General features: G+C 35.8%; 1 protein-coding gene across 8 annotated transcripts in view; it reads left to right on the top strand.

Moving 5' to 3' along the window:
* The window catches only part of LOC137642636 (FERM domain-containing protein 4A-like), an 807,510-nt gene that overhangs the window by 702,585 nt on the left and 78,095 nt on the right, over positions 1 to 26,830 (top strand). Inside the window, exon 1 of one of the 8 annotated variants that reach the window (XM_068375385.1) lies at positions 19,591 to 19,874. The exons of the other annotated variants lie outside the window; for them this stretch is intronic. The gene's annotated coding sequence lies outside the window, so the exon portion shown is untranslated. Of the gene's footprint in view, positions 1 to 19,590; positions 19,875 to 26,830 lie in introns of those variants that run through there. 8 annotated transcript variants of the gene reach the window in all.

Here is a 26,830-nt window from a genome sequence, read left to right as displayed (position 1 = left end):
TGGTTTCTAAAGAGGTCCCTCATTTAGCCACGGGCAATATTGTCCATAAGGAACGTAGAACCAACAATACGTCAGTATAAACGGGAAAGAGAGAAGAAAGGGGGAGAGGGACAGTTTAAAATGTAAGAATCCAACCAGGTAGCTTGTGGTGGAGGTACGCAAGGTGTCTTTGTGCTCACGTCTCTTTCCAGGTAGGATCTTTATGACTGACGGTACCTAAATATTGTCCCATTTCCTCTCGTAGTTGCGTTTCCTGTTTGATATTGCATTCGCCTTTTCTCTTTTTCACTTCCTTTCATTCTTCGTTATGGGATTTTCATTGCTACTAATGTCAATACTGCCGCTACAAGGTTTTCATATTACTTTGTTGAAATAACTTATTCTGCAAGCGAGCCTTTTATGTGCTATAAGTATGTGAAGACATATGTTACTTATTAACAGGCAAAAGGTGTTGTTTTGGAATAATATTCAAAACTAAAGCATATACTTAAGTAGGTTTATATGTGTTGGACTTATTTATTTGTTGAAGAAGTTTAAAGGCTAATGGACGGGCAGAAATGAAAATGAATTAGTTTATTGAGTAAACGTGCGGTTTGCCTAGGTTGAGGTCCTTCTTAAAGGAATATTCCCACATGATACAATTTAGTTATTAAGTAGGTTTACATCATTTGAAATGGTTGCAATGCGCATGAAAATGCCTTTTCTGAGTCGGTGAGTCCAACGCAGAAGGGGACTAAATTCTCTTTTATCACGCGTCCAATTGCAGTGCAGAAGTGTGTGGGTTGTAGAGTGGAGGGTGACCTTTCGTGGGAGGGGGGACTGGGAGTGCCTTGCGAAAAAAAGGAGCTGACAATCGGTTGAGTTGTTTGAGTGCCATCAAGCCAGTTGACATTGATTGAGTGCTGTTTGTGCTCTAGACCGTAGCATCTTCGTTTTGATGACAGTGGCCGCTTTCACTAGGCAACACCAGTACTTTACTGCTACTTCATTGTTTATTGGCATGGCGCCATGTTTTGTTAGGTTCTCCCTGGTGCAGAGAGAGAGAGAGAGAGAGAGAGAGAGAGAGAGAGAGAGAGAGAGATAATACGACTGTTGTTTATATTTACGAGGAACCCATTCGAGGATGTTTCAAAACTTTTCGTATTACCGTATATTGTACTTTAACTTCTAGAGTTTTGTGTACCATTATTTGTTTTTTTTTTCTTTTAATAAAAACTGGCTTTGCCTTACCAGTGGCTTTATCTTGATACAACTTATGAACTTGTGTGATAAAGTCTTTCCAGCTTTCGATTTTTTTTTTATTTACTCTCTCTCTCTCTCTCTCTCTCTCTCTCTCTCTCTCTCTCTCTCTCTCTCTCTCTCTCTCTACATAAGCACACACACACACTTTTATCTTTTGCAGGTGTGGCACAACACTTGTATAGTTAAACTTGCAGAGGAATATTTACGTGTTTCGTGGATTATTCGTAGGGTATAGTGACATATATTTCCAGCTCCACGTGTTCTTTAAACATTATTACGGATGGTTTGATGTGTTTGTTTCGCTGTGGGATATTCTACGCTCGAAATATTGTCTGTGATGAGTAGAGACAGCAACATACTCCTTTATTTACCGTAATAACAACAGGAAAAAGAGAGAGGAACATCTTTTTGAGTGGTGCAACGCAAATAAAAGCGATAGTCTCGTATATTCTTTTTCTTTTTTCACATACGCAGAATGGAAATAACTTGGAACATTACATGCAGTATTTGTCATAAAACGACACCCATATACAAGAGAAATATGATAGAATTATATCCAACTCGCACACTGAAATCTTGTCACCGTTTTTTTTACAGGGGGTATCATTTCTGCATATATCCCACAGAAAATAAAATATATTGATCTCGTGGACAATACTTTCACACTAGACGCGTGCGAACGCGCAGTACACACTTAGAGAGAGAGAGAGAGAGAGAGAGAGAGAGAGAGAGAGAGAGAGAGAGAGATGGTCTGGTAAGCAATTTTTCTCACATGGCTAACGCCTCTGTCAGTTCTCTTAAAATGTGGAAGGGGCCTCTTTTCCCTTCTACAGTAGTTGTCTTGAGTGAAGTCTCAAGTGTGTGATTGGTTCGACGAAACCGAACCATTCTTGTCACTGTTAATCGTATTATATATATATATATATATATATATATATATATATATATATTAATTATATTACGAAAATAGGTGAATAAGTTTTGGAGGTGAAGGATGATAGCAATAGGAATAGAATACATTCGCATTTTATAAGTTTTTGAAGAATTAATTTTTTTTTTTGTGTCGGTATGTATATATTTCTCATAATGATGGGCAACTGATAATTTCAGATATTTATTAATATGATCAGTGTCCCATGTTGACCATATATAAAATGCCGAATCTCTTTCTGGGTTAATGACACTGATGATAAGGGATTTTTCCAAAACAAATATTTCTTCAAGGGATCAATGTGAAAATTAAAGATTTAGAAACTGTATTACGGTTTTACAAGCATGCGGAAGGTAGATCCCTCCTCAGCTACCTGATCTGCATTTCTTCATTATAGATTACGAAACTTTTCTTGCCCTTTGCGTAATCTCAAGTATCAGTTTCGAGAACAATTATTTATAATATATACTGCATCTGGAATTAATTTAGTGTTAAACGTTATTTTCTTGTTTAAAATCCATTTCATCTTCAGGGTTTTTTTTTTTTTTTTTTTTTTTTTTAAGATTCGAATTATAGGTTTTGTTTAGCCCTTACCCGGGTCCTAAGTCCTAATATCCCTACATCCTATTGTCTGCTTTTGATAGGAATTCCGGTCTTCGTAAAAAACTATATGTGTAATGAAGTGAAAATGAAGATAGCTCTCTCTCTCTCTCTCTCTCTCTCTCTCTCTCTCTCTCTCTCTCTCTCTCTTTCGTTATTACCTGTATTGGGTTTATTGATTATTTTAAAAACTCACAAACATATTGGCAGAAACTCCCCTTTGAATTAGTTATTTCGATGCCTAGCACTTACGGTTTGTGGTTTATAAGGTTCACATAAGTTTATTACATTGGAAATCAATTCTTTACCTGTGGTCATATAGTTATTTAAAGTTCCCTTAGTCCTTAGAATTATTTTGATTTCCAACAAAGGGTATTAAGTATTATTTTAATGTTAAAAAAAAAGTTTTGACATTGCCTTCAATTTTTAATGGATTCTTTTTTTCCGCAGGTACGTAAAAAGATGCAGAACGATAATGGCTATTCAGGAATATAATGTAAGTTTTAATTTTTTTATGTTTAACGAAAATTCACCCTTAAACAGTCTTTTCTCTTGCCGATAGGGTTTCAAGTTGTCCATGTACTTACTTTCAATGTGCTGGTTCACCCAAGAAGGCAGCCTTCCTTCCTATCACTTGAAGGTGGAAGAGTCCTCTCCAAATTATTGGGTAATAGACGGTTCTCATAGCGCTAAACAGGTCATTACCAAGGCTGTTATTAGTGAGATGGATGGACGGTAGGCGGGGCCAAGGGGATCTTAGGCGTGGTTTGAAGTCAAGAGAAGGATGAAGGGAAAACGGGTGTGCGGGCTGATCCCTGGCCTGTAGAGCTTTTATCCACTATCCCTTGTCAAGGGCTTAGCAGTTAAAGGTTTAAAGGCCACTCATGAATGGCAGAAGCAAGGGACAGTGACATTGGCCTTGCAAACAGGATAATGCCCTACAGACTTACCATATATACATATAATTAGCACCCAAGCCCCCTCTCCACCCAAGCTAGAACTAAGGAGGGCCAGGCAATGGCTGCTGATGACTCAGCAGATAGACCTACAGTCTCCCCTCAAAGCCCCCATCCTTAGCTCACAAGGATGGTGAAGTTGCAGTGACCAAAGGAACTAACGAGTTTGAGCGAGACTCGAACCCCAGTCAATTCTAAGATAAGTCTTGATAACAAAAATGTAAATAGTGTGCCAAGACCGTCAAAAGTAACCGAAACACAGTCTGATGATAGTATAAGGTGTAGTACTTTCATTCTGCTTACTTACCTGGAGGCAAGTAGTGAGAGGGACGGGCAACATCAGACATCTCCTTTCATATGATAGAAAATATTACTCAAAAGATTTTAACTGATTAACATCAAACGTATCTGAGATATGTGTATTAGCTTTTGTTAACCTGAGGTGAAAACAGGAAATGTCAACACCGAAAATAAACTATTTGGAAGTAACTATACCGCGTAAAGCAGCTCTTCTAGGAGGAGGACACTCCAAAATTAAACCATTGTTCTCTTGTCCTGGGTAGTGTCATAGCCTCTGTACCATGGTCTTTAGCTGTCTTGGGTTAGAGTTCTCTTGCTTGAGGGTACACTTGGCTACACTATTCTATTTTATTTCTCTTTCTCTTATTTTTTTTTTTGAAGTTTTCATAGTTTATATATGAAATATTTATATTAATTGTTACGGTTCATAATTATTTTAATAGTTATTTAATTCTCTTATTTCCTTATTTCCTTTCCTCATTGGACTATTTTCTCCGTTGGAGTCCCTGGGCTTATAGCATCTTGCTTTTCCAACTAGGGTTGTAGCTTAGCAAGTAATGATAATGATAATAATATTGATAATACAAATATAGAGATTTTCTTCAGTATCTATTTTGGTTATATCGGCGATACGGTCGTCGTTGGAAATTTCTTCCATTGTGCTTAATTACTGCTAAAATATAGTAGATTAGAGTAATGTAATAAATTTATGATAAATTGGTTATAAGGTATCATGGAGGTTAACAAACTCTCTCTCTCTCTCTCTCTCTCTCTCTCTCTCTCTCTCTCTCTCTCTCTCTGGAGTTATTGATGAATTCCACTTGAATGGGTATGATTATAGAAATATGGAATACTAACTTGTTAATTTCTCATTGTTTTATATATATATATATATATATATAAATTTATATATATATATATATTTATATATATATATATTTATATATATATATTTATATATATATTTATATATATATATATATATATATATATATATATATTTATATATATATATGTGTGTGTGTTTACACAATATATATATATATATATATATATATATATATATATATATATATATATATATATATATATATATATAGACTATTTTTGTATAGATTTGGTACACAGATTGTCTGTATTCATCGCTGGTGGCAGACATGCCAGGTTGCATGAAGAATTCAGTGCAACAATAACTCGACCTTGATTTTCAAGGTTATTGTTTCCCTGTTTGAGAAAGAGTTACGCGTGGTTTCTTCTACGCCTGGAAACATTACCCGAACGCTGAACCATAAACTCTATTGTCATTATGGCGAACATACTAGCCGGAGTTAAGGGTTGAAGAGAAGTCAAACAGAATAGATAGTGGCCGGGTACCGGTACGTACTACTCTGTGGAGTATATTCATGTGCCTTAATAATTATTTGGTATATATGTATTGCATATCATTTTTACTGAGGTCATAAGTGTAATATCACTGTACCCTTATTGTAATTCTGTATATGGCTTTTGCTGGAATAAAGATTATTATTATTATTATTATTATTATAAACTCTCTCTCTCTCTCTCTCTCTCTCTCTCTCTCTCTCTCTCTCTCTCTCTCTCTCTCTCTCTCTCTCTCTCTCATGAAAAGATATACCGTTATTTAATGTTCTGTGGCCTGATATCCTCTCCCAAAAAAATCGATGAAAAAAAAAATGGATTCTTCATGTGGACAATATCCTTGATGAGACAGATGACACCTGAAAGTGCCTATCGCCCTATAAAATTCAAGCCCCAAGTTTCAGTCCTGAAAATTGTGTTCATAAAGGAATCTGGTCACACGGAGGGTCAACTCGAAGGCTGAAAAGAATCGTCATTTCAAGAGAGGTTTTATATCAAGGGAGTTTGAAAAGATCCCTTGAGAGTATTCGATATTTACGGGTTTGAACCTTCCTGGTCTCCTCCCGTCCCTTTCATGCATTACACGGCCCAGGTGTCCTTTAATCGGTATGTAAATGATGCGATATTCGATGATATTCGGGCGTAAGATTCATCCAGTTGTGGGTGGAAAGGAATACACAAAAGGAATTGTAGTGGCATTCATAGGTTGGTTTGTTGTGTATCAGGTCTTTTCAAGGGCGCAGGAACCACGATGAATAGAGCGGGGAGGATAATGCACAATACACTTGAAGAGGCCAAGTCTTAATGGATCGATTAAGGATTTAAGATACCCATTCGAGCTTTGTATTCCATGTAATAAAAATGGTAATCTTTAATGATTTCAGGTTTAACCGTATATTTATTGATGTTGGGTAGTTTTATGCTTTTCCGTAATTTGCCTTGGTATTGTATTTCTAGAGCTATTTTCTTCCAGTTTAGTATTATATAATTGGTTTGCTTTCTTTTATATATTTGCCATTATTTACTCTTGAATGGACAATGTTAATCGAACTGAATTTCATAGGTATTGTCAGCAGTTTTTATTATATAAGATTTCTTTTTTTATTATAGTATTTTGCGGGGTTTGTAGTTCAATTTTTCTAGAAACTATTAATATTCCGAAAGCACTATCCATACGATTTTCGTCTATAGGTCAGCCCTTGTAAGATGATTATGACAGTGGCTAATAACTTGAATATCCGAGGAAATAGCTCACGGCTGATTGCCTTCACATAAACAAACATATGATCTTTATTTTTCATCATGAGCCATTTCCGTTGAAAGGGGGTAGATCTAGAGGGGAAAAACAACGTAACAGTCTTTACCACATTTATACTGTTAATTTCTCACTAGTGGACGAGTACCAAGTGCGTCAAACATACGTGACATTACCTGATTCATATACTTACAGTACTGTATATAGAAGGCTCATCATCATCACATCAAAACTCTTCCACGCTATCACTCTTTCTGGATCATAAAGTCATACCTTTCCCATTGGTCTCGTGGCGCCATCTATCCGGCATTTTCTTGGCTGTCTTCTACTTCTACATATTACAACATCTGGATTGCATAATCTTTACATTAATTTATTGTCCTTCATTTACACGTTAGTAACCCACCTCAAAAAGATTTAGTCTTACCACTTGAATGATCTATCCGTTTTACCACTTCCATTTTATATATATATATATATATATATATATATATACATATATATATATATATTATATTATATATATATATTTATATATGTATATATATATATATATGCATATATATATATATATATATATATATATATATATATATATATATATATATTATTATTATTATTACGGCTGGCGAATTACATAAACTCCCGAGCTCCAAACTCCCCTGATTATATTACATGTCTGTTACACTTGAAAAATAATACCCGAGCTCTTAGAATATTACGCCACTCCCAGACGGCAATATATATGAACACTGAATATCCAAAGGTCTCTTACGTTACTCAAAACAAAACTAGGTGATTACTTTATAAGAACTATTCAAAAACCAACCTCTTCGGTTCTCAGTCAGGAATTACGAGCAAAGCACTGATAGAAAATATTGGTGATCAAAATAATACACACTTCACAAAAATAAATATATTCTGTAAAAAGTTACAATAGCAATTCACAAGAATTAACACCAAAAATAAATCGCTCGAAATATTAAATCTGAACTAAACTTTAAACTAAGACAAAAGAAAGACACTTTGAAAAAATATACAATCACCTGTTTAAATGGAAATTCATTTTATAAAAATTTAATTTAACAAATTAACATACCATGATAAAATTTACATATATGTAGCTGTTACACCTACGTCTTTTGGTTCACACGAGGTTACCGAACAGTTAAGCAAAATAAATACACTTCACTGTTTAACATAAATCTCACATGGCCACTACACTTGAATTAACATCCAATCATTTGAATTAACATCCATTCATTTCACCAACGTTTGAACAACACTGTTCACAATATATGTTGGGTAGAAATCACTTTTCGTTAGAGGACACACACTTGAGAGGAAAGAGGGCTGGCGAACTTTGGCTATTTCAAAGGGATAGGCTGGATCCCTTCTGCTGCTTATGCCTATATATGTCTATATATATTGACTTGATACTTCTAGAATTTTTCTAATAGACCATTCTCGTAGCGTGGGGGGCATGGTCTAGCGGCGTAAGATTGCCAACATAGTATATTGAAAAGGGGTACTAATCTTGCTTGTGAGGCAACTCTCTCTCAGCTAACTCTGCCCACCTACCTCGCGTGACGATAAAATGAGAGTAAATCTAATTCGAGAATTTTCATGCACTTTCTAACCACGTGGAAACACGAAAATAATGTAATCCCTCATGCTATACTTTGTATGTCATACAGCATACCTAAACGAAGTTACACAAGACTTCGTAACAAAACTACATGAAATAAAAAGTTGATTCGTAAAAGTAACGTAAATTTACATATACTGAATTGAATGAAAATACAATTAAATGAACAATGACAGTCATATATAATTTACATACATTACTTAAACCCTCATCTATTAAATACATAAATGAAATATATGAATAAAATATTTACTCTTATGCTAGACCAGCTTTGTAAGAATATATATATATATATATATATATATATATATATATATATATATATATATATATATATATATATATATATGTCCAAATAAGCCAAATATTTTTTATACATTAATGTCTGGATTCTCTTAACTACCTCGGGATCAGAGCCCCAGGCGAAATCACACAAAGACAAGAGCTTCCAACTGGCCGGGAGTCGAACCCTGGTCCGGGAAGCTTGTATAAACAGTGACACTACCACTTGACCACAAAAAAAGATAAAAGTCAATGACAATTCTTCTGTACTTATACCAGTCGAATTCAGGTTTTTTGTACTTAGAATTGACATCAACCCATCTTCACCATCGTAGCTAATTAGTGTTTGTGTCTTGGCATTCAATTGATGACAAATTTTGCACATTTAGACGTGTTTTTCATATTCAAATAAGCCATATATTTTTTATACATTAATGTATGGATTCTCTTAACGACTTGGGATCAGAGCTTCAGGCAAAATCACACATAGACAAGAGCTTCTAACCGGCCGGGAGTCGAACCCTAGTCCGGGAAGCTTTTATAAACAGTGACATTACCACTTGGCCACGAAGAAAGATAAAAGTCAATGACAATTCTTCTGTACTTATACCTGTCGAATTCAGGATTTTTAGTACTTAGAATTGACATCAACCCATCTTCACCATCGTAGCTAATTGATATGTTTGTGACTTGGCATTCGATTAATGACAAATTTTGCACATTTAGACGTGTTTTTCATATTCAAATAAGCCATATATTTTTTATACATTAATGTCTGGATTCTCTTAACGACCTCGGGATCAAAGCCCCAGGGGAAATCACAACAGACAAGAGCTTCTAACCGGCCAGGAGTCGAACCCTGGTCCGGGAAGCTTTTATAAACAGCGACACTACCACTTGGCCACGAAGAAAGATAAAAGTCAATGACAATTCTTCTGTACTTATACCTGTCGAATTCAGATTTTATCGTTTTATCTTTCTTCGTGGCCAAGTGGTAGTGTCACTGTTTATACAAGCTTCCCGGACCAGGGTTCGACTCCCGGCCGGTTAGTAGCTCTTCTCCTTGTGCGATTTCGCCTGGGGCTCTGATCCCAAGGTCGTTAAGAGAATCCAGACATTAATGTATGAAAAATATATGGCTTATTTGAATATGAAAAACACGTCTAAATGTGCAAAATTTATCATATATATATATATATATATATATATATATATATATATATATATATATATATATATATATATATATATATATATATATGTGGTTATATTTTGTAAATTGCTTACAATATCCCCATTTTACTTTCCTGAAGGAAAGTTGGCTGCACAATTCCTTCATAAAATCCAACCATGCCTTCTTAAGACAAAAATAATCTCTTGCCAATATTTTGCACGCCTTGCTACCTATCTTATTTAACTTATTCTGTGACTCGCTTTTTCTTTCATCGTCATTTAGATATACTCTCAAATACTTATATAAACCAACCTTTCATTCTTCCATCTCTCATATTAATGTTTATTTGATACCGCTTCCTGGTCTCAATTTGCTCTCATTTAGCCCTGCATGCGTGGGTTATCTTCCTGTCAATGATTCTGCACCTTAGTATACCCACGCATATTCCGGAGCTATTACCCTTATACAATATATGTATATATGTATGCACGCATGCATGCCTTCAAATGATTATTGTTAAAATAAGTACGTATTATTATTATTATTATTATTATTATTATTATTATTATTATTATTACTAGCTAAGCTACAGCCCTAGTAAGAAAAGCAGGATGCTATAAGCCCAAGGGCTCCAATAGGGAAAATAACCCAGTGAGGAAAGGAAACAATGAAATGTAAGTTAACTACAAGAGAAGTAATGAACAATCAAAATAAGATATTTTAAGAAAGATAACTACATTAAAATTGAGTTTTCATAAATGAAATTTAAAAACTTAAAAAAACCATTGGGAGAGAAATAAGATAGAATAGCGTGCCCGAGTCTACCCTCAAGCAAGAGAACTCCACCTAAGACATTTGTTTGCTTGTAAGTAAAATATATGGAGACTACAATAGTGAGCAAGTATTGCTATTTTTGAGTTATTCTCTCTCTCTCTCTCTCTCTCCCTCTCTCTCTCTCTCTCTCTCTCTCTCTCTCTCTCTCTCTCTCTGACTAAGTAAACCAGGTGTCGGGTAATCTCTCGTAATCAGGTGTGTTTGATGACTAATTCTCATAAACCCTCGGCAGAAAGAAAGCTTTCTTGCCTAGACTTTTCTTCTTCTTTTCTTTTCGTTCCTTTGATGGAGAGAAGAAGATTTAGACAACTAATTGACAAGAAAGAGGAAGAGACCTCTAACTCTGGAAGTGCATCCCTTAAACGAGCATTCTCTGGGAAGTGTCAACGAAGTAAATTGCTATGTAAACACGTCTGACGATGTTTATTCGATTTTCAGGACACTACCGTCCTTGCATTTCTAGTCCAGAGATTCCCACAAGGTGATAGGTAGGATTTTCTTGAGAATGCCATTAGAGGCAGGCCTTGTGCAATTCCGAAGAATTACCTTTAAACTTTCTTGAAGGCGATCATTGCCCGATTCACCTTCGTCACGTAGATCGGGATTCTTCGCCGATCCTGACACCAACCTGCAAGTTTGAATTATGATTACATATTTTACTATTCTTTTTTACGATGCTTCTTCTGTGTCCCAATTCCAGGCTAATTGCTTCTCGTGTTTATATATATATATATATATATATATATATATATATATATATATATATATATATATATATATCACAAGCACACGTGATTTCAATCAATGTAAATATCACCCTCGAATGGCATTTAATACCGAATTCTATCTTGGGAATATATGTGTATATATATATATATATATATATATATATATATATATATATATATAGATATATATAAATTGGGGTCTCCGTATAGGGAGTGAATGTTGATAAGCTTTACCTAAGAAATATATAATTACTCACACACACACACGCACAGCATTTGCAACGGTAAGATTCTTTCAAACCAGGTTACATGAGTGTCACCATTCCCTTACATCAGTATTGAACGTCTCTCCATAGTTTATATATAACAGATTTATTTTAGTGTTGTTACTGATCTTAAAATATTTTACATATACTAATTATTCATTACTTCTCATGTAGTTAATTTATTTCCTAATTTCCTTTCCTCACTGGGTTATTTTTTACCTGTTGGAGCCCTAGGGTTATAGCATCCTGCTTTTCCAAATAAGGTTGTAGCTTAGCTAATAATAATAATAATAATAATAATAATAATAATAATAATAATAATGATAATAATAATAATAATAATAATAATAATAATAATAATAACAAACACTGTCAGCTAGCTCCTCAAATTCCTCAGTATTTTCCTTTGCAAGCATTAGATATCTTCTTCCAAGAGCATGAATTATAGCTGAACACCATGGAAAAAAGGAAACTGTCATTGCAGCTATTACTGAAAGTGACTTAAAGAAATAAAAGGATCCAGTTGCTTTGTATTGACAACGGCGTCTCGACACAGCCAATTATGAAATTCATTCAAACAATTATGGAGGAGAAAATCAACAGTAGAACTCTACTCAGCAGCGAAACCTGACCCCCTCCTGGCAAAAAAAAAAAAAAAAAAAAAAAAAGAAAAAAAAAAAAAAAAAATCCTCGTTTGTCCTGTCGCCCAAATATATATCGAGTAAACGACATTGCCAAAAGTATGGTCTAGTTTTCTACCACCAGCCAATTTCTGAAACTAACAGTGCGCTGTCTCCCTACGACCTATATATTTCTTCAGTTTTTAATCGGTTGAAGGAAACAAATCGGAGTACTAAATAAGATATGTAAAAATCCTGCATCAGAATATGTACATTTAATTATTTTTGAGGTCATATCCTTTTGAAAATCTTTAGCTATAAGGGCAGGGCAGCTGGCTATGTAAGCTACCATAGACCTAATTCCTAGATAATGTATTGTTGAATATCATAGCTTCTCAAGTACTGCTAGAATGTTTGGCAGCAATACTAGTTCTGGAAAACTATATAGGAAATGGGAGACTGGAATATGCTATCTCCGAATTATCCATACGCGGTTAAGATGTAATCGTCTTAGGAAGTAAGAAATTAGCCTTTATGTTGCAATTGGCAGATCCCACTGACTGTTAGTCATTTGCAGATCAAACACTTCAGTCTTGGACACTAGGAGGGTGTTTTTCGACGTCAATTTTCTAAGAGATACAAATGGAAATAACAGGGGAGAGCGTAGCTTAAAAGTGTAGGGGCAAATCTTTTGCTGTAGCAACACACACACACACACACACACACACACACACACATATATATATATATATATATATATATATATATATATATATATATGTATTATAACCACGAAAGGAGAAAGTACTAGCTCCAATCAAGTCTTTTCATTTTTCCTTTCGTGGCTATAATACATTTTATATTCATCACGTGTCAGCTTTCGTGATATCTACACACACACACACACACACACACACACACACACACACACATATATATATATATATATATATATATATATATTGATATTTTTTATTTATTGAATACACCTACTGTGCATGCTTTTGAAACTTTTTTGATGTAGGATCAAATTGGCAATTTTTTTTTTTTTTTTTTTTTTTTTTTTTTTTTTTTTACATAAATGTCTTTTGTATGGGGTTTAGCCAATAATACGTTCTGTGAAGATTATTGCGCAAATCATCGAGAAAGCCTAGGATCTAGAGGTTAATATATCTTACCACCTAACCAATATGAGTCAATTGCGATACCTGGGCACCAGAATCCACGCATTTCGCCTTGAATTCGCTTAACCTATCCTTGAAGTTGATACTTTTATATTTGGCCGGAAGTTAAAAAAATAAGGATAATTGGACTTCCTGTAAATTATCTTGGTTTCACATCCTAGTATTTATTTGTAACTACGGTCATATATAGCGTTCCAAAGGGAACGGATCTAGGTTCCATTTTCATCAACCTAAATGACACAGTTTGCAACTTTATAAAAGCATTTAAAATTGTCCATGTACATTGATTGTTTATCCATGTCAATAGTATCAGATATTTAATAAAAGTCCGAGCAAGTTTAAGGTGAAATAATCAAATCCATTCATGGTCACAACCGGTTAAAACCATATTTGATAGGGAGTTGAAATTTAGGTAAACAACATTTCATTATGTTTTGCTTTAAAAAAAAGAAAAAAAAAAGAAGGAAGTCATCATCTCTTTAAGACTTAAAGCGTAGCAGAATCAAAGCAGACAGTCGCCTGGATGCTGAGCAGATTTTTCATAAATAAAAAAGAAAAAAAAAGAAAATTGGATACCATGCGCGCTTCATGGATGCTGATATATTCTCAGCCTAGGCACGACTTAAAGGGATGATCTTCAATTTGACGAAAGAAGTAGAGAATTTGCTGTTCCTTCTATATCGTGGTTGGCATGAAGGAGTGAGACTTTAAACTGGGAATCTTAGGCGTGAGCCTAATACTGTAATTCATTTACCGTATCTAATTCACCATCACATCTTTTTAATCTAGACATTTGCCTTTCAGTACAATTTTCATCTCAGTCTTTATGCTAGATGTTCCCTCCCACCTCCCTACACTATAAAGTAAAGTAAATTGTTCGAGATGGGTGGAGCTTTATCCTTTTGAGGACGCAGACGTTATCCCATCAGTCCCTCGGTTCATAACCTAACCATCACGATTCAACCAGAACATGGATTTGAAAGGACGTTAAATAAATTGGTGGCTCTCCTTCTATACTCAACCTGACACGAGATAACCAATTCCAAAGTTAAAATTGACGTCACTACGTTAATTATTAGATGAAATAATGACTAAACCAACCTCGGGCGTGTCTCTATTATGCAATCCCATGCGAAAGGTGCTCTATCCAATATTTGTTTTTTGAATCATCTGAAAATTAAAAATAAATAGGGATTCCCACTGTTGAAATAGATTATGTAAATTTTTGCGTCTTTTAATTACACCGTTAAGATTATCATACCTAGATGTATGCTTAAGAAAGAGGGGGCAATTAAATAAGAATCACACTAGGAAATATAGAAAGGGGATGGCAGGGATTTCGATTAAGCCAAAGAAGGATTGATACTATATTAAAGGGATGAAATAAAGAATATGAAAAAGATAGAAATATGTCGGTTTCCGATGCACATTACTAAGCATCATTTACGCAGGACATCGCACGTTACCAGCGTTTCCCTATCAGAAAAAAAGACTAATTTCATCAGTTACCATTATGTTAATTAAGCTGATGTGGTTTATTAGGTTTTGGCCCTTTGGAAATGAGTTTTGTGTTTATCGTGAAATGACACTTCCCATAGATGGGCAACTGCTTTCAGCCTCTTGCGTACATTGTTCCATATTTCCGTAATAAACTATGAAGAGGCACAGTTGAAAAGGGAATTGAGCTCATTTATGGGGGTAGCGGGAATGCCATGTAGAGAATGTGAAAGTATTTCAGGGTTTCGGAGAAGGGAAAAGTTAGTTGTTACTCTTCCATATTCATCAAGAAAATTTTTTGCATTCGCTTAAAACTTTGCTGCATAACAGAGATGGGAAATGGGATTGTTTTCTCTGTAAAGTAGTTCCCTTCCACAGAGATTCCTTCTTTTGGAGCTTATTTGGGAAGGTTTTGCGTTATGGTATTGATCTTTGTCGGTTTTTGTATTGTTATTTGACTGCATATGCCTTCCTGTCATTATTTGAAAAATAAATATTGTATAATAACATGGTTAATAACCATTTACCATGTTAGTCTCTTGGCTGCAGTTGAATAAAAACAGAATTATGTGAAGTAATCAAGAACAGACTCCACTGCTGCTATTTGAACCATGTAATGTTGCTGATTAAAGGGAAAATGCAAACAAGTATTATGTATCTCTTTTAGAAAAGTTATTCTTGTTGTATTTTTTAAAACTTTTTGGAGAGAAAGAAGATGGTTATAAAATACAACCCATAATTATTGTCAGAGTCTAACAGATGGGAAATTAGTTGAGGTGTTTATTCATAATACAAGGCGATACAAAATCGGATGTCTTAACATAAGTAAACGCGTTAAGGGTCTTTCCTGGTTTTAAGACTTGCTAGACGGATTTCAACCAAATCTTTCGGGATAATAACAGTAAAGGATGGCCTGAAAAGTAGTTTCCACCAGTACATCGATAATCGATGACGGCGAGAACAATTAATTCAAAATATTTGTCACATTTTAATCACTTTCCAAGACATTACGCTGTGTACAGACGCGGTCAATACCCTTAATGATATCGGCTTAAAATTTCCAAGGAACCCATAAATTCTGCCAGTATTTTCATATAAACTGGCAGCAGAAAAGTTTTTCAATTTAGTGGTCTCCCAAATTCTCCCCCGGTTTTAGGAAAAGCCATCCCGTAATGTAGCCTCCCCCTCGATGCGTTTTTCTATTTTAGCCCTCAACTTTTATATAATTTTTGTTCTTCCGGTTTTACGATCGGTTTTAATGAGATTCTGGATTTTTTCATCCTATTAGTTTCTTTCTCAAAGAATTGCTTTTTTTTCTGCATAAAGGATTTAACGATATGTAAAGATTGAAAGTCGATGAGGGGAAAGGGGAAATCGGTCTGTTAATATTGGCTAACCCCTTCTTTCTCTTGGACTTCCTAATCAAATTTGGTATTGAGGATTTTTTGTTTTTGCGTTTTCGTCTTGTATTTAAGTTCCTAGTTGTATTCAAGGAAATATTTGGGGTTTATGGACTTTCTAGTTTTATCCTTAAAAAAAAAAAAAAAAAAAAAAAAAGATTCGTTAATTTTCATAGTTCCGGTCACATCGATTTCCATGTATGATTTTCTGTTTATTTAGATGATTAAGAAGTCTTCTGTCCATATTATATAAATAGGAATAGTCACATCAGCATATTATACTTTATTGGTCATTGGGGCTTTTGAAAACAACAATAGATAAAGCCAAGAAAGATATATCATGTGTTGGAAACTGTAGAGATCTATCTGGCATCACAAAAGCTTCTTCTTGTGAACAAATTACAATATTGCATTTTTAGGAAGTGGTTTATAAGTTTTAAAATTACTTATGCATCAGGAACGTAGATTATTTTGATTGCAGTACGAAAAAAAAATTACTAGAGGTGCTGAGTGAATGGCTAGTTTCGATATGTTCATTTAGTTTAGTCCAATATTATGATATAAAAAAAAAATTTGCCAACTTATGATTTACCAAACAAATTTTATCGTATTTAACACAAGTATAGGTGTTTGTTGGGATAAAAAATTTAAATTTGAGGAGATTCTTATTAGAATTTCTGTCTGCAGGTAAAACACATTTTAAAACTTGTTTTGTATGTAATTTGTTAGTTATTATATTGAAATAATTATCTAAATAACTGCAAAAGTCTTATAAACATCGGTAATTCATTGATACAGAAAGGACTCTGCATGAAAAGTATTACATGTTGGTTGTTGAAATATTTTCTTCAAGCTGTGTCAGATATTATGTATACAAAATTATTTGATATTTAGCGATTAATCAAAAGGTAATGATCCTCCTTCAAGTTTAAAGGCGGTAAAGGGAGATGTTTATTTATTGAAGGGTAGAGGAATATAAGCTTTTTCTTGGTGAACTGTTATCTTTTTTTCTTGTATTTTATTATTATTATTCTTATTATTATTATTATTATTATTATTACTTGTTAAGCTACAACCCTTGTTGGAAAAGCAGGATGCTATAAGCCCAGGGGCTCCAACGGGGAAAATAGCCTAGTGAGGAAAGGAAACAAGGAAAAATAAAATTTTTAAGAGTAACAAAATTTAAATTAATATAGACTATAAAACTTCAAAAAAGAAAAAGAAAACAAGAGGAAGAGAAAGAAAACAGAACAGCGTGCCCGAGTGTACCCTCAAGCAAGAGAACTCTAACCCAAGGCAGTGGAAGACCATGGTACAGAGGCTATGGCACTACCCAAAGGTTTGATTTTGGAGTATCCTTCTCCTAAAAGAGCTGCTTACCATAGCTGAAGTCTCTTCTAACCTTAACAAGAGGAAAGTGGCCACTGGACAATTACAGTGCAGTAACACCTTGGATGAGGAAGAATTGTTTGGTAATTTCAGTGTTGTCAGGTTTATGAGGACAGAGGAGAATCTGTAAAGAATAGGCCAGACTATTCGGTGTATGTGCAGGCAAAGGGAAATAACTGTAATCAGAGAGGACCCGATGTAATACTGTCTGGATTTCATATTCCATGCAAATAAAGATTTTTATACGCGAGCTTCTATCATCTATGGTCCCTTTTTCCTGTACTTTTATTTGTTCTATTGTGATACATAACAACAGCGTCTATATGGTTTGTTAAAGATGGAATGATTGCGTAGCCAATATCCAAGTTCGCCGATGAGAATTTGTTTCTTTATCCACCGATGTTTTTCTTTATCTAGTTTACCATTTTATTTTCGATTGATATATCTTCACGGAAAACAGTCTTTTTCAAATAACTGATATATATTAAAGATTTTCGTTTTATGTTTGCTTTTGAAAAGGAAAAAGTTATGGAAGCCAATGGGAAATGGCTGGCCTTAACCTCGGCTGCTCGGCATCTCTCACAGGTATCCTAAATATCAGTACGTGGTCCGGGAACGTAGGATCCGTGATCCAAGTTCTAAAGAGGATTGGTCACCCCGTGGATGGAGGTTGGGGGGTATTATTCCTCCAAGGGGTGGGGTAGTGAAGGTGAGGATGAGGGGTGGAAGGGAGGGACAATGAAGGACCCTATCACCCTCCCCCCTCTCTCCCTCTACGCAAGGCGTACCCGGTGTGGGAGGCTAATTCAGTAAGACAAGCAATATTTAGTTATTCTGACATTTTGGTTAATAACGTTCTCCATTAGAGATTCATGAGATGATCATATCGAAGCAGCTATTGAATACGATTTTTGTATTGCCAATGGCTGTTTGAAGTTGGCATCAATGAGCAGTGGCATTTTTGTGGATGAAGGAGGCGATTCTTCGTTCCTTCTCTCTCTCTCTCTCGGTCAGGGAAGGGCTAGGGATGGGTATCGGGACTCGGGGGATTAATGTGTGGGGGATCTTTCTTGGGGCATACTTTGAGTTCACAGTTTGCTGTTGGCGTTGGCTTAGGCTTAACGGTAGAACTTTTACAAGTCATTGTATCGCTTTCTGCTGGAATATTAGTTGTATTGGTTGAATGCAGTGAATTATATTTATCCACGTTTTTTCTGGGTGGCGGGGAGGAAGAACTCTTTTAGAAAATAAAGTTTAACTTATATCATACACTAGTTGTTTTTGTCGATGTTGAAATCCTGGGCCTTATCCATATATGGTTGCGGTGTGTGTGTTTGTGTGTGTCTGGCTTCAATGGGAGTGGGAGGGGTTAGAATAAGTTGAGATGTAGAATTGCAGATACCTAAGATGCTAACATTTTTTGTCTGACCCTAACTGTCTGAATTTAAAGTTAATCTATGCAAAAAAAGGACTAAATTATTGCAATATGAGTGTTTACATCATCTGATGTGGGTTACGGATTAAAATTTTTATGTGAGAATTTTTTCAATTGATAAATAGTTCCCGCCACTCTTTCTAGGTGTATTTTACAAGGAATGTAAAAGGAATGATGTTTTTGAGGGCAGTGGCGGAACAAGTGGTTACATACATTCTCGATCTCATCTGCCTCGGACCATGAAAATGAAATCTTCGTTTGGCTTTCATAGATTGAACGTCTCATTTATCATTTACCTAGACATTGAATTAATCGGTAACAGTTTATGCCAGAGACGGCGTTGATGTCATTAAATATAGCAAATCAAATGAAATTGATTAGAAAAAAACATGAAATGGCATCGATAACCGAGTGAGTAGTGACTATGTCGGCCGCCGACGCAGCGAGCTGCGAGTCTGCCTGAGCGAGAACGCTCGCCGCCTCGCTAGTACTCTCGTAGTCTCAGACTCTCAGAATGACTTTGACCAGTGAAGAGGTAGGGTGTCAGTGAGGTGGCTCCCTCGCACCCTTATCTTAAATTGTCCGTATCTCTCTGGATGCTGTAGCCGGTAGCTCCTTTCTAAGTGAAACCTTGTTTTGATATAACATTCGTCGTGAGAGGTGTACCAAATAGTGTGTGCATTGTGGGTGAAGTGTGCTTTTGCCGCGAATTTGTCTTTGAAACTTTTTTTTCAAGTGTGGAACTCTTCTCAGGTGAGTATGGCCTTCGGGCACTGGGGTTGAAGGGAAGGTGTATTGTGCGGGGATGTCAGATGTCCTTTTCATTCCGACATTTTAATCTTTCCTCTTACTGTATATCTAATACATGGCTTTTAAGCACACGAAATACCTGTTAAGAGTATCACCACTGACATAGTTTGAAAGTTGTCTAGGTATAGCCGCTAATATATTTGAAAGGTAAGCATCAGGAATTTTAGGCTTACCTGGGTCGTGGGCGCGTCCGGGATGTCTACTATTTCATTGGTATGAGGTAGAGATCATTCATCTCACTGGAGGGATAGAGAATAGACATTTGCGAGTTGTAGTTCATGGTCCATTTTGTGTCCTCGTTGTTCACGCACATCATCATAAATCCTTTAACTAGAGGTAGTTATGACAATACCAGACCTTGTCATGAATGTTTGTGAAAAGAAAGGGTTGTTGAGAGTGCTGTGGAGAAGAGATTCGTCTGTCGCTGAAATTCCGTTTCTGGCTGCAACACCTGCACACCATTGTTTTCATTCGAATGACCCCCCCCCCCCCCACCTCCCGTTACTGCTGGTCCTTCTAGGCAAAACAGATCGTATCTGTTCTACTTTAAACCCAGGAAGAAAAGTTGAGGTCGCTCTTGTAGATCTTAGTTCAAGTAGGCCCTATCATTGCTGTGCGGCGTAATCACTGTCAAATCAGAAATAGGATATACTGTAAGGCGTTCTTTTATCGGTAAAGTTTATAATGATGCCAATTTACTCGAGTGAGGTCATTGTATTCAGCAGTAAATATGTTAATTTCTGCCATTGGTGTGTGTCATTTCTTGGTTTGAAGATGTCTATTTTTTTTCTTTTTTTAATCCTTAGGGTTTATTGATAGTCGAAATCTATTATTTGACGCGTCGTAATTTCAATTATATCCTTCTTATAAAATAATGACTTCCTTCAGTAAATATTAAATTATCTCAAATTCTAGATAATTGTTCCATCATTCTTCACAGAAGAAAAGGGCATTTGATTATCATAATCAATGTCGTCTTTGTTTTTTATATCACGTACCCCCAAAAACTACGTATAAATTTTATAGTATGCTATAGATTAAGATATATTTTTCTTGGAGGTATAAAGTACTTTAAGTCTATCTACAATATTATCAACATTTAAATGTTTTTCTTTGTTTCAGCACATTAACCGATGTAAAAAGCGCATGGCATTCAATATATTGTACCCCAGGTGTAGCTAAAGCGATCCTGTAAGGTTAAATCAATTTGCTTTGGTGGATGTTTTGCATTTTATTTTGGATTTTTATAAGTCTGTTTATATCGAGTAACTGCCAAGATGCCTTGCGTGTCTGTGGCAATAGTTGTTTCACAATCTAATAATATTTCAAGTAGCGCCAGCCTACAGACTTAAACTTTTAATCATATTACAAAAATAATTTCAAGTGCTAGTGAAGGAGGACTCAAGATAATGAAACGACACTTTATAACAGTCTTATCAGTGTTTACCCAATAGGGAGGGGGATATCGGGTAGTTCGTAGCAGGTCGGGTATACTGTATAATGAATCTTCTTTATATACTTAAACAATAATTTTGTTGCAATGAGATTAATTTATCTTTTGTTTAAAAAATATGAATTTTTGCTGTGTAATTAATAGAACGTTCACCCGAATTTCCCTATCATGCTGGTTGATTATGAGTATAATGAAAATATAGATAGATTGTGGCATTACCTTTGAGGAGGCTCCTGATCCTTTTCGTTAAAAAGATTTGATGTGAATGGATGAAGAAAGTTAATGATCCAAATGATCCTTTTCAAAAATTCCTCGAAAACTCCCCCCCCCCCCGTTTTTTTAAATACATAATTAAGTACATCAGTGCAATTGGAATTCAGTTAATTTTCTTCCGTATGGCGTGTTTATCTTAATTATTACCTTCGACGGTAAGGTATACTATGCAAAACTATTTCATATTCTATGGAAGAGAAAACACATCATCGCTGTGTTTGACAATGGAGGTCCAGAGGCCATGTGGTCGAGAATCACATTTTCATAGAATGTGCAAATAATTCTGTCTTTCTAGTTAAATGGCTTTTTTGTTATTATAAAAGATTTCGAATGTTCTCGCCTAAGTGATTCTTTTTTATAAATGTATCCTGTGTAAAATCATCTTAGAAGACGATCCAGTTCTTTTATTTAATATTTCTTTTGTCCATATAATTTCTAAAGGGGTTTATTACATGTTTTATTGTTTTGTCGTTACCACGTTTTATTTTGTTTCCTGCACGGCCCCTATCGCTCCCTCCCCTAACATTGCGAGAGAAAGGGTCTATGTAAAGTCTCAGGTGAATTCCTGGTCTGTCTCGTTCCGAGTCCTGTTAAGTCTACGTAAATGTAATAAATGACACCCACCATACGAAGTGACGGGGGTAAGGGGTGGACTGGTACATTTTTGTTTGTACTTTGTCATGTCTTTTACGAATTTCTTGTTAGAAAACAAATAGACACACATGTTTTTACACGACCCCTGATAGCTATTGTGGAAGGCCCGTATTCAGTCTATAAGATTTTACTTCCTTCATTACATGAAAAATATTTTTCTAATTCATATCATGAGACTTATGCAATGGCAAAGACAACATTATTTAGGTGCACACGCGCAATCCTATTTTATAATTGATTCATTGTATATGTTTATTTGGGCGTGGTCAGTCACGTACGTATCAAACTTTTTGGAAGATACTCTGGAGTTTTGCCAGGTGTGAATCACATGCACTTTATTTATGCGGCCACCTACCTATCGTCAAGAATATTATGAGGTTGGTAGTTCTTTGCCTTAATCTCTGACAGCTACCCGCCACATTCTGCTACTTAGCATGTGCATGATGCCGTATTTATGTCAGCAGAGTACAATAGGGTTGAATGGAAAATGCTCTAATCCCTCCGTCTTTTCCGGAAATCAAACCCTTGGTGTATTTTTTTCTATAACACTGTATCTTTACACTATTGCTAATTGTTATGCAGTTGATTTATGGTCTTTGTTTCATTTTTACTCTAGATGCTTAGGAATTCTCAATACTAACTCCCAGTCTCTTTCGGGGCTATATTTCTGTCTAAGAAGATTTTCTTATGGTATTATCTCTATCGATATCGGAAACAGATGGGGGGGGGGGACTTTATTTATTCTTTAAGAACCGTTTGCATTGTCATAAAAAGATTTCTTTTACAGCCAGTGGAAATTTGCCCTCAGATCATTCAGATTGGATGGAGTCGGGAAATGATGTGGCACTCAATATGAAGGGGTTTATTACCGTGGCTGACACTTGCAGTTTTATTGAATATATATTTCAGAATCCCCCCACGAACTTTGATTCCTTTGTTGTGCCACCAATAGATAAAGCATGATATTCAGCGAGGCATTTCTTTCTTAATAAATTTCTGCGTAAATATATATTTGTAGTCATTTTGCTCTTGAAGAATACTTGGTGTGCTCTTGTCAGTCACCTCTTTCATGTGAACGAAAAAATGCTGTTCATAGTGTTAACTTTTTATTTTATGATGAGAATTGATTTATCTTGAGTTTCTCTGGAAAGCACAATAAATTCTTATATCATAACATAGACATCAACTTTCGGGTTGGCCATCGCCATTTAGTTTTCTATTATTATTATTAATATTATTATTACTTTCTAGGCTACAACCCTAGTTGGGAAAGCTGAATGCTATAAGCCCAGGGGCTCCAACAGGGAAAATGGCCCAGTGAGGAAAGAAAAAATAAAATATCTTGCGAACAGTAACATCATTGAAATAAATATTTCTTGAATAAACTAAAAACTTTAACAAACCCAGAGGAAGAGAAATAAGATAGAATAGTGTGCCAGAGTGTACCCTCAAAGACTAGAGAACAATGGTGATGATGATGTTTCGTATGCATTAACGTTCGTAAATTTTATAACGGTAGATTGAAATACAATTTCTTTATTTAGTAAAAATATATTTTAAATCTGCATTATATGTCTAGCCAGTCATTCTACATCGTTATTTCAATTACTTGCGACGTTTTCTAAAGACATTAATTAAATCCTTCTCGAGAAATAGACCACACAGCTAAAACCCAACTCCAGCACATGAATCTCTTTGGGCTAATAACGAGAATATTCAGTTTTGCTCTTATAGTTACTGATTACTTTTTACTTATATATGTAATTTTTTTATTGGTACAAATACGCGTTTTTCACGATTTCACACATTTTATGGATGTGCCTATATCACTACAAGCCCGATATTCCAGAGAGACTAAAAAAAAGAACGTTTTTACCTTTCAGTTGCAGAAAACAAGAACATACACACGAGAGATTCGAACGAATAATGCAAATTTTTACTGGTTAATTGGTGGAATAAATCAGTGCCAGCCTAAAATGTTCAATTCATTACCTATGACAACATTAAACTAAAGGGAAAAAAAAAAGGATTGAATTGTGGCTCTCCAGATTAACCATTCTTCCTACTGTCTTCGCTTTCGTAATGTAGGGAAACCAATTCCATCTATCTCTCTTCTAAAGTTTCTCTTTTACTATTTGATACCTTTGTTTATGCGAAATCACCTGGTTAGAACATATTGCATTCATAACACAAATATGAAGTTTCATTTCCTTTATGGTGAAATAGAAAACAGTCTCCCCCCCCCCCACCGAATGGAGGAGCGAGCTGGGTTGTGTGCGTGAATTGCACACTCTCAAGTGACCGGACGGAAGTTGAGACCATTGCACTACCGTTAGCGGCGCATACCTGTGCCTGATTCCGCCCGGCTGTTGGTTTGTCTGGCTTGCCGGCGAATGTTGGTGATTTTTCGAGGTGACTTTTTCTATTTTCTTACATTCTCTAGTTTTATGTGGATGCTAAAGTGTCTTTGGAACGCACGATTATTGTTTTATTGTTCCTTATATACACCATTTTGTTTTATTTCTGAAAGTTCATTGACCAACTGGTAACCGGGATTTTTTTTTTTTCATTTTTCTTTACAAAATACAGACATTGTTGAATGAAGGACTTTTTCCCAGGCGGTATACGTTACTTGCCTTTTCCTTTTCCCTTCATTTAGTAACGGTTTCCTCATATCAATAGTGGTGTTTTTTCATCTTTCCCGGAAGAAGAAAAAGAGAGTAAATTAAAAAAAAAAACGTGAAGGAGAATCGAATTTCTCTATGGGTCACTTTGGGTTCCATATCTGAAGAAGCTACGCAACTACCTGTTACCTCCAGTCCCTTCGACCCAAAAGATCAGCGACGCCCTTTTGACTGGCTCTTTAAACGATAGTCACCCCCGCTCTGCTTTTGCTTGATCGTGTTTCGGGTATGGTCCCTCTTCCTCTATTCCTGTTATTTACCATTTTCCGGATTTTTTCTCTTTTTTTTTTCTAAATGAGAAGAGGGCACCTGAAAACGCAGACGTGAATGGCAAGGTTATTTTATCGTCTTTGTCTGGCCTCAAGTTCGGTATCCTTGGGCATCCTTTCCTCCTCGGAGGATCAGGTACCCCCTCTTGTGTGCTGATGTTTAAAGAGAGAGAAGACTGGGAACCAGGGTTCTTTTGGCCTCTTTAGGCCTATGTTGTTTAGACGAGATTGATTGAATTTGTTTTTTGTGAACCTGCATTTGTTGTTGTTGTGGTATTATTCCCTCCGGGACTGATCGTGTAGGAAGAGGGGGGAAATGCGGCGTCATTAAAGGGAAGAAGAATAAGGAGAGGAATTCTAGATGGGCCTATCCTGTTTACCCTCTGGATTTTTACAGGCTTTGTACATCTTTTTTTCGGAATTGAAAAATTTCCAGCAGCAGTCTCTCTCTCTCTCTCTCTCTCTCTCTCTCTCTCTCTCTCTCTCTCTCTCTCTCTCTCTCTCTCTCTCTCTCTCTCCTCCGTATCTAATAGATTCGGTAATCTTATTTGGTTCTGTAAAGCGAAACGTTAAGGTAAATGTTCAAATCTCCCCTTCATTTCTCGACATTCATCTCTCCCTTACTGCCCCAACTTCCTTTATCCCTTTTTAGCGTGCCATTCCACTCCCACTTTACCAGGTGCATGTGATGCCTTGAATCCTTCCTACTGGATACCTACTGGATAGACATTCATGAGGAAGAGTTCTTACAAGACAGGAAACCTTTTTTTTTTCGGTATTTTACCGAAGGTTCCTGTATCCCACAGGAGAATGTTGTGTATGCTCGGTAAAATGACACCGGGTGTTTCCTGCGTATTGGCAGTTAGGATCTTATTGTCCCCTGACTTCGACTATCATCTTTCGTGGGCCCCTTGGGGACCGCAGTTTATCTAGGAGCAGGAAGTCCTTAATGTAGTTCTTTATGGTCATTGGAAGAGGATCTGTCATTACCCTCAAACAGGAGGTCCATCCTTTCAAGACGTTTAGTCCAAAGAATCGAGTAAAAAAACACAAGATTAACGGTACGGTACTTGTATGTGAAATGTAGCTGGGGAAGAATTGGCTTAGTGTCGTCTTTCTTGGCAGTGAATGGAAAGGGAGAGATGTCGGGTGAAGTAGTCGTTGCTGTAGGTTGGGAATTCTTCGTTGGTTTACCCCCTCTACTTCCCTGTCACCACTGTGTTCGATATGCCGTGCTGAGTCAGATGATTCGAGATAGCACGGTTAGCACCTTATAATTTTGTCACCGTTATCACTAAATCGTGTTTAAAGATAGTTTTTAGTGCATTTCATCGCGTCATTACTCACGTGCATTTATTTTCAGAGTTATTTGTCCTTCTCACTCACTCCATGACTATTTTTTCTTATTTATTGCATTCAGTTGCACGTAATCTTGGAAACCATATTGTATGCCCTTACCGCGAAGGTTATAAGGTATCCATGAGTATGTAAAATTTACAATGGCATCCGTGAATTTATGTGAGATCTCTTATTTTCATGATCGTTTCATGACGATGAATAGTTTAA

The sequence above is a fragment of the Palaemon carinicauda genome, chromosome 6 (assembly GCF_036898095.1).
Source record: "Palaemon carinicauda isolate YSFRI2023 chromosome 6, ASM3689809v2, whole genome shotgun sequence".
Lineage (NCBI taxonomy): Eukaryota > Metazoa > Arthropoda > Malacostraca > Decapoda > Palaemonidae > Palaemon > Palaemon carinicauda.
This window is presented reverse-complemented; position numbering and strand designations above follow the sequence as displayed.